The 16,033-nt window shown below is 36.8% G+C and overlaps 1 non-coding gene across 1 annotated transcript; it reads left to right on the top strand.

Annotated features, from left to right (window-relative positions):
* Nucleotides 1-638: 638 nt before the first annotated feature.
* On the top strand, nucleotides 639-745 carry LOC127098849 (small nucleolar RNA R71). The gene has a single exon (XR_007793535.1). It is a non-coding gene; the product is annotated as a small nucleolar RNA R71 (small nucleolar RNA).
* Nucleotides 746-16,033: the final 15,288 nt, after the last annotated feature.

Raw genomic sequence — 16,033 nt, 5'->3', positions numbered from 1 at the left:
GGTGGTGGAACATGGGATTTCTCTTGGGACTCTTTCTCTTTAGGTTCTAATTTATTTCTATTCTTTGGCTCTCCTACAAGGTTATTGTTAATTACTCTTTATGGTGCCTTTTCTATCTCATCATCTTTCCTAACCATCATCGGATTTTTATCTCTTGGATCAACTGGGTCGTCTAATTATGTTCCACTTTGCAGTGTGATTGCGTTGGCGTGCCCCTTTGGGTTTGGCTATGGTTGGACATGAAATATGTCGGTGGGGGAAGCAGTAGTTGCTTGTTGTTGTGCCACTTGGGAGATTTGTGTCTTTAGCATTTTGTTATGTGTGGCTAAAACGTCTACCTTATTTGCCAATTGTTTCACAAACTCATTGTTATGAATGTTTTGATTCATAAATTCCTTATTTTGTTGAGTCTGAGATGCAATGAAAGTTTCCATCATTATTTCGAGATTCGACTTCTTAGGCTCTTAGGGAGCAGTGGGTGCGACTTTTTGATAACCCAGAGGGGTGGTAGGTGTCGGGCTAGGAGAAAACAAGCATTGTTGTTCTTATAAGGTTAATTTAGTGTTGTACAAGAGACCATTGTAGAAGGTTTTTACAATTAGCCATTGTAGAAGGTGTGTATAAATATCCATTATTCAAGTCCATGATATGGACAAAGTCTCGTCATATCCTTGTACCTTTACCATGCTTCGAAAAGTTACTCTTCATCTTTATGTTTGAATCTGTTGATTTGGCTTCTTAGCATAGCTGTTTTGCTAGGTGGGAAATATCGGGCTAAGAAAGCTTTCTTCAATTCGTTCCATATTGTAATGGAGTTGGATGATAGATACTAAAGCCAATCTCTAGATCTATCTCTTAAAGATAAGGGAAAAAGTCGTAGTCGTATGGCTTTTGGATTTACACCATTAGTTTTCAATGTGTTTGCGTATTGCACAAACACTGACAGATGAACGTTTATGTCCTTTATGGGATTACCAGAGAATTGGTTTTGTTGTATGATTTGCAACAGAGCAGGTTTCAACTCGAAATTGTTTTCCTAGATGGTGAGGATGCAATACTCAAGTGTGGCTCTTCTTGAGATGGAGCAACATAGTCCTTGAGATGACGATTTTGGTTTGCAGCCATATCTAAGGTTTGGATATTATACTTTAAGCGAAGTTGTCTAATTCAGAGTCTGAGGATAAAACTCTCAATTTTGTTAATGGGTTATACTAGCTCGTCCTTTGAGGAACAATTATCTAGCATACAACCAACTAACTAGTAGGAAAATATAACTAAAGTTTTGCCTTAGTTGATACGGTGTAACAACGGAGTAACGATATTGACTAAATTGGTCCCCGACAACGACGCTCAAAACTTGATGGGTCTATTTCGTAAGTGCACGAAATCAATTGTAGTTTTAAAAGATACCGAATCCACAAAGACCAATAATCAAACTTATTGTTATCTATTGATGCTATGTAAATCTAAGGCTATAAATCAAAAATAGGGGGAGACTAAAACTAAGAAATTTAAAATAAAATATATCAAATAAGAGAGACTGAAATGTGGTTTCCAGTGTGCCTCTGAGACTCAATAAATCCTTGGGGTTTGTTATGTTTAAAATACTTTTCGGTAGAAAAATATCAGTTTAAAAACACTAGTCTTACACCCTCGTGCTATTGACCCATGTTATATTTTGGAACCATAAGTGTTTTGTTGTCGCTCACCCATTTAAGTTACGGAACAACTTTTGAAAACCCACAAGTCCTAATTAACTACTAAGCGTTGTCTCTGTTTTAGAAATCAACATCCAGTTTTTATCATCTGGCACGAATCTCACATTGTCGTGCTATTAAGCTGATACCTTAGTATTTTCGCTCTCTCGCAAAACCTTTTTTATTCAAAACAAAAAACCATAACCAGGAGAATGATTTTATGTAAAGGTTACGCCAATTCAAATTACTGAGTCCCGTCAGAACAACGATTCTCACATACCAGATTCTATGGACTTAGCTAGACATGATGTGCATACAACTCATGTTATTATTATTGGGCATACAAAACAGAAATGTGATAGAGATGATATAGATATGAATTATGATTAGATTCAACACATACAAGATAAGATTCCAGCATATAGTTACTAATTAATAATAAAAGCATATAAAACTTACGGGAAGTGAAACAATGCAGGATAATCAAATGCGAAAAAATTTGAATAAGGTAAAACTTATAAATAAATACAACGACAAGATCAATCCTCAATGATCCAAGTAGAGAAAAGAATTCTGAATACAAAGTAGTGTACTAATCCCTCAGTGTGAACGATTAATACTTTTTATGGTAAAATATGTGCCTAATGAAAACTAGAGAACTTTGATCTCCTAAAACTGAATGCTAGGTCCTTTATATATTGAAAAACTAGTAAAGACTTCTTCCAAAATCGTAAGAGAAGTAGTGGAGATAAATTAGGGAAGTGGGAGAAACTGAATTCTTTCTGTTGCAGTTTTTAGGAGGCGCACTGCATGGAGGATGTCATGATGCTTGTGGCAGTCGCCACAAGTGTAAAAAGAGAATTATGGAAGTTTTGTTCTGCATGGAGGAGTCCATGGTATGTTTGTTGGTGCCATGGCGGGCGCCGTGTTAGTGGCCATCAGTGTATTTTTTCCATTTTCTCTGCTTTTCGTCGTTTTCGTCCGGTTTCTTCGTGTATTAACTCCTACTTGTAACATACCTGAAATGCAAACAAATTACTAACATAATACTATAAAAATGCGACAAAATGACACTAAAAGATGTGCAAATCAATTCAAAATAACCTATGTGTTTCGGTGTTTTCAAAATTCACCCTGTAATAACTTTGAGAACTCTATGACCAATTGCATGTTAGTACAACCAAATATAATATCATCAACATAAATTTGAAATAGTTTGAAATCTTTAGAGCATTCAAATGTTAGTAAAAGGTGTATAGCCTTGAAGCATGTAACTAGAGCATGAGTTTCCTTATAATCTATGCCCTTCTCTTGGTTATATCCTTAAGCCATTAGCCAAACCTTGTTCCTTATTATCACTGTGTTTTTGTCCAGTTTATTTCTAAAATCCACTTAGTGCATATAACTTGATGATCTCGCGGAGGTGAAACAAGGTCCCACACCTTATTTCTTTTAAATTGATTTAACTCATCTTTCATGGCCATAAGCCAATGCACATCAATTAAGGCTTATTTTGCATTTTTAAGTTCAACTTGAGACACAAATGCAATGTTATAACAAAAACTACTTATCTTAGAGCGTGTAGTTACACCTTTGGTGATGTCTCTAGGAATTTTGTTAATTAGATGGTCCTTGGAAGGCTTTTAAGTAAAGGAAGGTTATCCACTTCATTTGGACTCTCTTCCTTCTCTTTTACAAGTTCATCATCTCCCTCCTCCTCCTTAGGTTTCACCGTCTCAGGATGATTAATTCCTTCTTCAGTGTCTTTGAGTATGTCTTCTGAAGATACATCTGCATCATGAAAATAAATTCATTTCTCGATATTTCTCGGATAAGATTCATCAAAAGTGACATGAACCGAATCTTCAACAATAAGTAATTTCTACACTATATTTACCAATTATATCACCCTTATTGTTGTCTCCCTAGGTAAATGCCACTCGTTATATACCATGAGCATCCACTGTCGAGAAACCACATTCTCACTATGGAGCCAAGACATTCAACCTATAAGATCAAATAAGAGTTCTAGGTACTCAATTTTTGTTGGGTCCTTGAGAGTGAGTGGAAATACTGTTGCACTTGAGCACCCATTAAAATACATCTTTAGGAACCAAATATCTCCTAAATTTGCATTTGGAAATGGTATGCCTTTTTTTTGCAATAACAGTGACAAGTCAAGTGATGATGAGAATGACTTTTGCTATTTGATTCCCTTTCAACAAATTTGTACTTTTTGTATGGTGCATTCTGTAGGTGTTTAATTGGCTGCATTGTATGGTAAAACACTAGTTGGATTCTAATGTCTTGACTGATGTCATGACATGCTGTGGAGGTGTGTGTTTGACTGCATTGTATGTTAGAATATCTAGTTGTACTCTGATGTCTTGACTGATGTCATGACATACTTGAGTAGTATACTGCAAGATTAGCTAATACTGGATTTATTGAATGTCAAACTGGATGTTATGACATTCATCCCTGTCAGCAGATACTGAGGAATAGAATAGTTGGTGTTCTGTTAGAACTCAGTATTTATTTTCAGTCTGGTTATCAAGGAAATACCAGACCTGGCATAAGGCCTACTGTCTGAATGTCAAACTGGATGTTATGACATTCATCATTGACAGCATATACTGAACAATAGGCAGAGTGGGTTTCTGCTACACTTCAATATGTATCTCAGTCTGCTTAGCAAGAGGATAATATACCTGATGTAAGGCTCTATGTGTGAATGTCAAATTGGATATTTTGACATTTATTAATGTACGCTGATACTGAAGTATGGACAGATTGGTTCTGTACAGTACAACAATTTTGTACAGTCTGTTTTCAGGAAAAACAGACTTAGCATATGGTCTATGATTTGGACGTCAAACTAAATGTTGTGACATTCATTCCTGACAGTGTATGCTATATTGTAGGTTGTTTAGTTTTTCTGTTTCAGCATTTTTCTCAGGCTATTCTTCAGGGATTCAACAGCTGAGAGAAAATCCAGGAAACCAACAACCAAGCTACAATTAATGGACCTAACAAATAGCCTATTTGTTAGTAACCTAAATGTGGAATTTAGGGGAACTCGCGTGACCTTAATTTCAGGAAAATACAAGTACAAGGCCCAAGTGTTGCAATATAAAAGGATGGCAATCCTTCATTCAGAACTGGGGATTTTAGGCGTGAAGATTTAGTGTGTCCATCATACTTCACCGTTGTATTTTTGTGTGTCTTGTATTAGACGTATTTTGTAAGCCAAGCTATTATCACATAGATGATTGCATTGGTATATGGTGTTCATTGAGTTGTAAGTGTTGTGTCACTCTAAGCTTTTAAGCGTGAGTGCTGTGTATCTTGATTAAAGTTGTTAAGCACAATCAAGAGTTGTTTGAAGTGTGACTTCATAATTGTCTTTAATATTGATTAAAGGTAGTAATCACTGAGGTGATTGAGGGGGAGTGAGTAGGAACTCTGATCTTAGTGTAAGATTGAAATTGCATTGGGTAGGTATTAAGTGATAGGGTTAAACAGTTGGTTTAAGGTCTGAATTAATACTACTAATAGTGGATTTCCTCCCTGGCTTGGTAGCCCCCAGACGTAGGTCATGTTGGACCGAACTGGGTAAACAATTACTTGTGTTATTTACTGCACTTACATTTTAAGTTCTGCATAATTCTTGTCTGCGCAGAATTGGATGTCATAACAACCCCTGTGACATCGGAAGTCTGTTAACTAGAATTTCAATTGGCATCAGAGCAGGCACCCTACCTGTCAATTTCTGGGTGAGATCTAGGGAAGTTACTTTCTAGTACCATGGACAAGGATATAGGACACTCAAATAGACCACCCATGTTAGATGGCTCTAACTATGATGACTGGAAGCCTCGTATGATAGCCTTCTTAAGGTCTCTAGATAGCAAAGTCTGGAGAGCTGTCAACAAAGGATGGGAACATCCAACGAAGACAGGTGAAGATGGAGTCAGTGTGCAAATTCCTGAAGAAGAGTGGGATAAGGAGCAAGAGGCATTAGCCCTTGGAAATTCTAAGGCCTTGAATGCATTGTTCAATGGAATCAGTAAGAACATCTTCAGGCTGGTGCACCACTGTGAGCTGGCTAAGGAAGTTTGGGATACCCTCAAGATAACTCATGAAGGTACCTCCAAGGTGAAGATGTCCAAACTTCAGATGTTGACCACCAAGTTTGAAAATCTGAGGATGAAAGAGGATGAGACTATTCATGACTTTCACATGAATATTCTTGAGATTGCAAACACCTCTGGTGGCTTAGGTGAGAAAATGGCTGAAGAGAAACTTGTAAGAAAGATTCTCAGGTCATTACCTAAGAGATTTGCCATGAAGGTCACTGCAACAGAAGAGGCTCAAGATATCTGCAACATGAAGGTGGATGAGCTCATTGGTTCTCTCCAAACCTTTGAAATGAGCTTGTGTGAGAATGTTGAAAAGAAGAACAAAAGCGTAGCTTTTGTATCAAATACTGAAGAGGAGTCAAAAGCAGGATATACTGGAGGTGATGAAAGCATATCAGAAGCCATAGCCATGCTTGGGAGACAGTTCAACAAGTTCGTGAAGAAGATTGATCAAAGAGGTAGACCAAATGTCAAGAACATCTCGTCTGACATCAGGAAAAGATCAACTTCTGAAGAAAAGTTCAACCAAGGCAAGGGGATCCAGTGTCATGGTTGTGAAGGTTATGGACACATTAGAGCTGAATGTCCTACTTACCTCAAGATGCAAAAGAAGGGGCTATATGTAACATGGTCAAAGCGAGATTCTGAAAGTGAATCTGAAGGAGAATCTGCTAAACATGTCAGTGCACTAACTGGTGTTTGTGCCACTGAAGATGACTCAAGTGCAGATGAACTGACCTTTGATGAACTTGCTGCATCACATAAGGAGCTATGTGTCACCAGTGCAGAAGTGCGTGGACAAGGAGAAAAGCAGAAGAAGCTCATCAAGGAACTGGAGGATGAGAAACAGAAGCATCTGACAGTCATAGATGGTCTAAATGGTGAGATAATCTTGCTGACCTCCAAGCTGGAGCAAATGACGAAATCCATCAGAATGATCAATAAAGGAACAGACTCCTTGGAAGAGATCCTAAAGGTGGGACAGAAGTCTGGAACCAAGTCTGGTTTAGGCTTTGTGAAAAAATCCTCAACTGAACTCAAACGCTCAAAAGCTAAAGTTCAGAAATTCAAGCGGAGGTCACACCCGATGTCTCAACATCAGGGAACCAGGATGAGTAACCATCAGAAGAAGAAATTTCAGCAATGGAGATGTCATCACTGTGGTAGGTTTGGCCATATAAAAGTCTTCTGCTACAGGCTGCATGGTTATCCTAACCACGCCCCCCATGTCAGACCTAAGCATAAGGCATATAGGCATAATGCCCCCATCAAGAAACAACAATGGTATGCTTGGTTAGCTCACACAGCTCTAAGGGCATCCATCAGAGAAGACTGGTACTTTGACAGTGGCTGCTCAAGACATATGACTGGTATGGAGAATATATTGGTGGATATACAACCTCACACTACCAGTTATGTGACCTTTGGTGATGGTGCTAAAGGAAAAATAAAAGGTGTGGGTAAGCTGGACTGCTCTAGAGTCCCAGAACTGAATAATGTGCTGTTAGTAAAAGGACTGACTGCCAACCTCATCAGCATAAGCCAACTGTGTGATCATGTTCAGTTCACTAAGGAGCTATGTGTTGTGATAAATGGAGATAATCAAGAAGTTATGAGAGGATCCAGATCCAAAGATAACTGTTATCTGTGGGAACCTAAGCTCTCAAACGTTTCCACAATGTGCTCCTCAGCCAAGGAAGAACAGGAGGTGAAACTGTGGCATAGACGCCTTGGTCATCTCCACTTAAGGGGAATGAAAAAGATCATATCCAAGGAAGCAGTTAGAGGAATCCCAAAGCTGCTTATTGATGAAGGAAGAGTCTGTGGAGAATGCCAGGTTGGCAAGCAAACCAAGATGTCACACCCGAAGCTGGGACATCCCACAACTTCCAGAATTCTGGAACTGTTGCACATGGACTTAATGGGACCTATGTAGGTTGAAAGTTTGGGTGGAAAGAGATATGCATATGTGGTGGTTGATGACCATTCCAGATACACTTGGATAAGCTTCATCAGAGAAAAGTCAGATGCATTTGATGTCTTCAAAGAACTGTGCATTAGACTTCAAAGGGAAAAGGACAGTGGTATTGTCCGAATTAGGAGTGATCATGGTACGGAGTTCAAAAATTCCAAGTTTGATGAGTTTTGCTCGTATGAAGGAATAAGTCATGAGTTCTCCTCTCCTATAACTCCTCAGAAGAATGGGATAGTTGAAAGGAAAAATAGAATTATTCAAGAATCTGCCAGAGCTATGATTCATGCAAAGAAGCTCCCTATGCACTTTTGGGCTGAATCTATGAATACAACTTGCTATGTTCACAATAGAGTAACCCTGAGAAAAGGAACCTCTTCCACTCTGTATGAAATATGGAAAGGCAGAAAGCCCACTGTGAAGTACTTTCATATTTTTGGAAGTAAATGCTACATTCTCACAGATCGTGAACAGAGAAGGAAAATGGATCCTAAAAGTGATGAGGGTATATTCCTAGGATACTCAACTAACAGCAGAGCTTACAGAGTGTTCAACTACAGGACCAATATCCTGATGGAATCCATAAATGTTATTGTGGATGATAAAGAGGAAGGAATCGATGTCATAGAGGATGTTGGAACATTCCTTGATTCTCCAACAGACATACCTGTCAAGCCTGAAGAAGTACAGGAGACTCCTCCTGAATGTGAGGTAGATGCACCCACCAAAACGCCATCTATCAGAATTCAGAAAGACCGCCCTAAGTATCTTATCATAGGAGATCCCAATAGTGGCATGACTACCCGATCAAGGGAAATTAGCTCAAACTCCTGTTTTGTATCCAAGGTTGAACCAAAAAATGTGAAAGAAGCCCTAACTGATGAATATTGGATCAATGCCATGAAAGATGAACTGGAGCAGTTTAAAAGGAATGAAGTATGGGAGCTAGTTCCACGACCTGAAGGGACTAACATCATTGGTACCAAGTGGATTTACAAGAACAAGTCTGATGAAAAAGGAGTAATCACTAGGAATAAAGCAAGACTAGTGGCTCAAGGATATACTCAAGTTGAAGGGGTTGATTTTGATGAGATGTTTGCACCTGTTGCTAGACTTGAGTCAATCAGATTGCTGTTAGGTGTGGCCTGCATTCTGAAGTTCAAATTGTTCCAAATGGATGTGAAGAGTGCATTTTTGAATGGCTACTTAAATGAAGAAGTCTATGTGGAACAACCTAAGGGGTTCTATGATCCTAACCAACCTAAACATGTGTACAAGTTAAGGAAAGCCTTGTATGGGTTAAAGCAAGCACCTAGAGCTTGGTATGAAAGGTTTACTGAATTTCTGACCTCTCATGGGTACAGAAAGGGTGAGATAGATAAGACCTTGTTTGTGAAGGACACAGATGGAAAAATCATGATTGTCCAAATTTATGTGGATGACATTGTCTTTGGTGGAATGTCAGAGCAAATGGTGAAACATTTTGTTCACCAGATGCAATCTGAGTTTGAAATGAGTCTAGTTGGGGAACTAACTTATTTTCTTGGAATGCAAGTTAACCAAATGGTGGATTCTATGTTTCTCTCCCAGAGCAAATATGCCAAAAACATAGTTAAGAAGTTTGGTATGGATAATGCTAGGCACAAAAGAACTCCTGCACCTACGCATTTAAAGTTAACCAAAGATGATGGAGGTCCTAGTGTTGATCAATGCTTGTACAGAAGCATGATAGGTAGTCTACTATATCTAACTGCAAGTAGACCTGATATTTCCTATGCAGTTGGAGTATGTGCTAGATACCAGGCAGAACCCAAAGTGAGCCACTTGAATCAAGTCAAGAGGATTATCAAGTATGTCAATGGGACTTGTGACTATGGTATGTTGTACTCTCATAGATCTGAGCCTATCCTATCTGGGTATTGTGATGCTGATTGGGCTGGGAGTGCTGATGACAGAAAAAGCACATCAGGAGGATGTTTCTTCTTGGGAAACAATCTCATATCATGGTTCAGCAAGAAGCAGAACTGTGTATCTCTGTCCACTGCAGAGGCTGAATACATAGCGGCTGGAAGCAGTTGTTCCCAATTGGTGTGGATGAAACAGATGCTTACTGAGTACAATGTCTCTCAAAATGTCATGACATTGTTCTGTGATAATCTCAGTGCCATCAACATTTCCAAGAATCCCATCCAACACAGCAGGACCAAACATATTGACATTAGACATCACTTCATCAGAGATCTGGTGGAAGACAAAGTGATTACCTTGGAACATGTAGCCACTGAACTACAACTGGCTGATATATTTACAAAGGCTCTGGATGCTACTCAGTTTGAAAACCTAAGAGGCAAACTGAGAATATGCCTCTCTGAGGACTTATAGCAACCAATAATGTTTGGGATGTATTGTTTAATATCTCAACCGATTAAACAATTGAAAGTGTGATATGACTGGACAACAGTTCACAGCTATGTTACTTACTACAAGTATAGTAACAAGATGTTAAGGGGATATCCTAACATAGGTTGGCCTATGTGGCTGCTGGACTTCAAGAAAGTGTTCATGCAGGAGGGGTTCAAGATGTCAGACTCAAAGTCATGGCATCTGATATGGGTGTAAAGCAAGAATGTGTAACTACTTGATCAAAGCTGTGAAGCAAGATCAAGTGGATGATGTCTTGATCAAAGCTGTAAAGCAAGATCAAGAGGGGGTATGCTTGATTGAAATTGTGAAGGAAAATCAAGACTGTAATTCTGTCATTTATGTGTAATTCTGTTTATGTTATGTTGGTCTGTAATTTAAAGTGTTGCTTTGGCAACATTTTTGACAAAAAAGGGGAGTAACACCTGTGAGGAGGCCCCGGGACAACAGATTGTTTTGTTAAACAGATATTCAAGACAGATATTCAAAATCCTCTAATCCACCAGAGGTTGTGCTGCAGCTAATGTTCCACCTCTATGAGTGTGAGTGTGTTTATGTGTGCTGCAATTAGAAGTTTTTATTTAACTTCTGTATGTGTGCTGTTTTGTGAAGTTTTTATTTAACTTCCATGTGTGTAAGTATGCTGCTACTCTGAATGTATTAGCTGGGTTAATTTCCTGCTAGATGTGTGTTTTCCGCTGCTATGAACTCTGTTGTGAGACCAAAGTGTTTTAGTCAAAAATTTGCCAAAGGGGGAGTTTGTAGGTGTTTAATTGGCTGCATTGTATGGTAAAACACTGGCTGGATTCTAATGTCTTGACTGATGTCATGACATGCTGTGGAGGTGTGTGTTTGACTGCATTATATGTTAGAATATCTAGCTGTACTCTGATGTCTTGACTGATGTCATGACATACTTGAGTAGTATACTGCAGGATTAGCTAATACAGGATTTATTGAATGTCAAACTGGATGTTATGACATTCATCCCTGTCAGCAGATACTGAGGAATAGAACAGTTGGTGTTCTATTAGAACTCAGTATTTATTTTCAGTCTGGTTATCAAGGAAATACCAGACCTGGCATAAGGTCTACTGTCTGAATGTCAAACTGGATGTTATGACATTCATCATTGACAACATATACTGAACAATAGGCAGAGTGGGTTTCTGCTACACTTTAGTATGTATCTCAGTCTGTTTAACAAGAGGATAACAGACCTAATGTAAGGCTCTATGTGTGAATGTCAAATTGGATATTTTAACATTTATTAATGTACGCTGATACTGAAGTATGGACAAATTGGTTCTGTACAGTACAACAATTTTGTACAGTCTGTTTTTAGGAAAAACAGACTTAGCATATGGTCTATGATTTGGACGTCAAACTGAATGTTGTGACATTCATTCCTGACAGCGTATACTATATTGTAGGTTGTTTAGTTTTTCTGTTTCAGCATTTTTCTCAGGCTACTCTTCAGGGATTCAACAGCTGAGAGAAAATCCAGGAAACCAACAACCAAGCTACAATTAATGGACCTAACAAATAGCCTATTTGTTAGTAACCTAGATGTGGAATTTAGGGGAACTCGTGTGACCTTAATTTCAGGAAAATACAAGTACAAGGCCCAAGTGCTGCAATATAAAAGGATGGCAATCCTTCATTCAGAACTGGGGATTTTAGGCGTGAAGATTTAGTGTGTCCATCATACTTCACTGCTGTATTTTTGTGTGTCTTGTATTAGACGTATCTTGTAAGCCAAGCTATTATCACATAGATGATTGCATTGGTATAGGGTGTTTATTGAGTTATAAGTGTTGTGTCACTCTAAGCTTTTAAGCGTGAGTGCTGTGTATCTTGATTAAAGCTGTTAAGCACAATCAAGAGTTGTTTGAAGTGTGACTTCATAATTGTCTTTAATATTGATTAAAGGTAGTAATCACTGAGGTGATTGAGGGGGAGTGAGTAGGAACTCTGATCTTAGTGTAAGATTGAAATTGCATTGGGTAGGTATTAAGTGATAGGGTTAAACAATTGGTTTAAGGTCTGAATTAATACTACTAATAGTGGATTTCCTCCCTGGCTTGGTAGCCCCCAGACGTAGGTCATGTTGGACCGAACTGGGTAAACAATTACTTGTGTTATTTACTGCACTTACATTTTAAGTTCTGCATAATTCTTGTCTGCGCAGAATTGGATGTCATAACAACCCTTGTGACATCGGAAGTCTGTTAACTAGAATTTCACATTCAAAGATCTTTTAAAATTTGTTGAATCAATAACGAAGGTAACTTTTGGTTCTAAAGCCTTGCTCAATTTGGCTTTTAGAGTAATAACCTCTTTTTTCTAAATGTGGCAAATTTCATAACTAAACCAAGAAGATTTATCATTCTCATTTTTAACTTTTGTAGCCTATAACATGGTTTGCTTAAGAGCTTCCATTTATTTTTCCATTTCTAAAATTTTATCTTATAAGTGTGAATATATTCTTTTATTTGAAGTCAACCTTTTAAAAGCTTCTACGGCTTCACCATGTAGATTTTCAAAATCAATTTGTAATTCAGAATAAGGCATTTTATCAATAGGTTCAGATTTGAAATGACTTACATTCTTCTTCTTGTGCCTAATCATGAAGCAGAGATTTATAATTTCATCACTTTCACTTAAGTTACCCTCCTTGGAGAATTCACTATCACTACCCCATGCGATGTATGTTCTTCTAGACTTGTTAGACTTATTTTATTGGTCAATTCATTTATCCTTCTTAAGCAATGTAGAATCCGACTTGAATGGTCGGCTCTTCCATAATTATAGCATGAACCTTTAGACTTTTCTTTCTTATTATCATCTTGCTTTAAGGTATTTGATTACCTTCTATAATTGATGAGATTTTTGTCAAAATGTTTTAATCCATTTCTCTTAATATATGTATGATACATTCTAACAAACAACTTCATTTCTTCATCATCCAAACACTCACCAGTAGAGGACTTAGAACTATAAGTCACTAGAGTAATTGACTTCTTGTCTACCTCATTTTCCTTGTTCCTTTCCTTATTAATCTCCTTCTCATACTTCTTCGATCAAATGAGCTTTTGCCCGTTTTCTTCAAGCTTTCCAAGCAAAGTAGTAATATCTAATGTCAAAAAGTTGTTAGGTTCCTTGATTGAGGTAACCTTATCTTGCCATTCCTTTTTAAGACATATTAACACTTTGTTAGTAGAAATTTCATTTGAAACAGGTTTATCAAGTGCATTCAAATGGTTTACAAGATAAGTGAACCTCTTTTTCGTATCAGAAATGATTTCACCATGCTTCATATGAAAGAATTAAAACTCTCAGTTCAAGATATTGATTCTAACTTGTTTGACTTCATTTGTGCCTTTATGGACAACTTGCAATGAGTCCCATATAGCTTCAGCGGTTGTACAATGAGAAACACAGTAATATTCATCAACTCCTAAAGTGTATATAATAATATTCCTTACTTTCTAATCATATAACCAATTTTCCTCATCATTTGCATTCCATTGTGCTTCTGGTTTAGGTACAACAACATCATCCGCATTGGTCATAGTAATTTCAAATGGACCATTTTGGATGAAGTTCCATATATTTCTATCAATAAATTTGATATGGACATGCATACAATCCTTCCAATAACCATATTTTTCGTCATTAAAAACAGACGATATATTATACACACCTTTAGGTTCGGGAGCCATAATCTAATAAGCAATTTCTGAAGCACAAGATAAACTGGTGCTCATGATACTACTTGTTAGACGAGGGAAACAATCTAGAGGGGGAGAGGGGGTTGAATAGATCGCAAATAAAATTTCTTTGATTGAAAATCATTTTTAAAAACTATTTACTATGGCAAGTGAAAACAATTATGCATCGACATTCTTCTATCCTAAACCGTTATTGGAAGAATCAGATATGTATATTAAATTGTAACAAAATGTATTATAATAATGAGAAAACAAATCAATATGTTTTTCAAAATAACATTTGAACAGTGTCACACTTTGATATTCAATTTTCAATGAAATAGGAAATAAAAAATTTATTAAGACAATTTATCAAACACTTGGTGTGCAATGAACACCAAATTGATTTTTCCTTTGTATTTGATATGAAAATCAATTGCAAGTTTATAGATTGCAATAATCTTACAAACAGTTCGAAATATCACAACAAAAATAGAATTATCAGTATATGAAACTGCACACTAAATGAAATATCGAATTAGAGAGAGAGAGAGAGAGAGAGAGAGAGAGAGAGAGAGCAAAATGGTTTATTTAGACAGTTCCCCAATTGTTCTCACTATTGATATGTCTTCCCCAATTTCAAATGGAATCGAGATATTCGATTAACATTTGCAAATGTTGTATATAAGAGAGAAATAATAATCCAAACCCTAAGTTTGATGTTGATTTTATCTTCTTCTCTTCCCTTGATCTTAAGCAAGGTCAAGTTGTTATACCTCAATTTTGTCTGGGTAAGGAAAAATCTTTCACCAGCATTCACTACCAGATGTCATAAGGCATGAACTCTATCTTAAGGCATAAGTTCTATCTTAGGGTTTCTCAGCCCTTAGTGCCATCAAATCTTCAGTGACATTTTCATCTGTTGAGATCCTTAAGAAGGCATTTGTTGCATTTGTCTCTTATTGCTATTACTGAAGCATGGGATGGCATGTGCATTTTGGGACTTTTTTGTTAACAAGGCCCATTTTGGTTTATCCATGAGATTTCTTGGTTTTAAAGAGGGTCATTCACATAAACATGTCCATAATTAATATTGCAAAGTGTGGTTCAAATCTTTTTACATCACTGATCCAAAGTCCAATTTGATTATCAGTAAGTATTAAGAGACATGATTATTTTTATGATCACTTGTTATTAAGCTCATTTTCACATCTCAAATATATGTGCCAAATTTCTAAACCATTCATAAATCCTTAAACTAAATTTGCATTTTTTTAAGTATGCGTGTGTTGGTTTAGATCAAGTCACCATATGTATGTGTATGTGTTGGTTTTGTGATTAAGGCTGAAGTTGCAATATTTGTGGCATGTTTTAGACCTTTTGTCACATTTTATTTTGGTTAATAGTAATATGCTAAGGGTAACCAAATTAAGAGTCCATTTTATTGCATTATGGCCCAAATCATTTTCAGATTAAGATAAAGTTTAAGCATTTTTTATTAACACAAATAAAATATTGAGATAAAGCTTAAAATGTTTAAAAAAGATTAATTGCATAATTGAATTTTTAATCCAAAATGTTACAAATAATTCCAAAAAGCTTACATAATTAATCCAAAAGTCAATACATAATCCAAAATGTCACAAACAAGTCTAAAAGTACACTTTATCCAAAAGTTCTAAGTACATCAAAATAAATTTGAAAAAAAGTGGAAACAAGCTGCAAATCCAGCAGTTTGAGGACGAAGCTCTCAAAACCCATTTGCCAAAACGCCTTTGAAATTCACAGCGCCCCAAATCCAACCTCCAAAACAGGCGCAGACTTCCTTTCAATTCAAAGTCACTTCACTTTTGTAAACCTGCAAAATTAACTCAGGAGGTTAAAAGTCCTTTCAAATAAGCACTTAAAAATAATTGGAAAATAAATTGATGATTTAAACAGATTAGAGATTTTCCGATAAGATCATAATGAACATCTAATCCAAACAACAATAAAACCACAAAGTAACAATCCCCTAAAATCTGGATGGAAAAGATAACCTAACAAGTTATCTCAAGACCTAAAATTCATCATATATATATATATATA

This window comes from Lathyrus oleraceus, chromosome 6, assembly GCF_024323335.1.
Source record: "Lathyrus oleraceus cultivar Zhongwan6 chromosome 6, CAAS_Psat_ZW6_1.0, whole genome shotgun sequence".
Lineage (NCBI taxonomy): Eukaryota > Viridiplantae > Streptophyta > Magnoliopsida > Fabales > Fabaceae > Lathyrus > Lathyrus oleraceus.
This window is presented reverse-complemented; position numbering and strand designations above follow the sequence as displayed.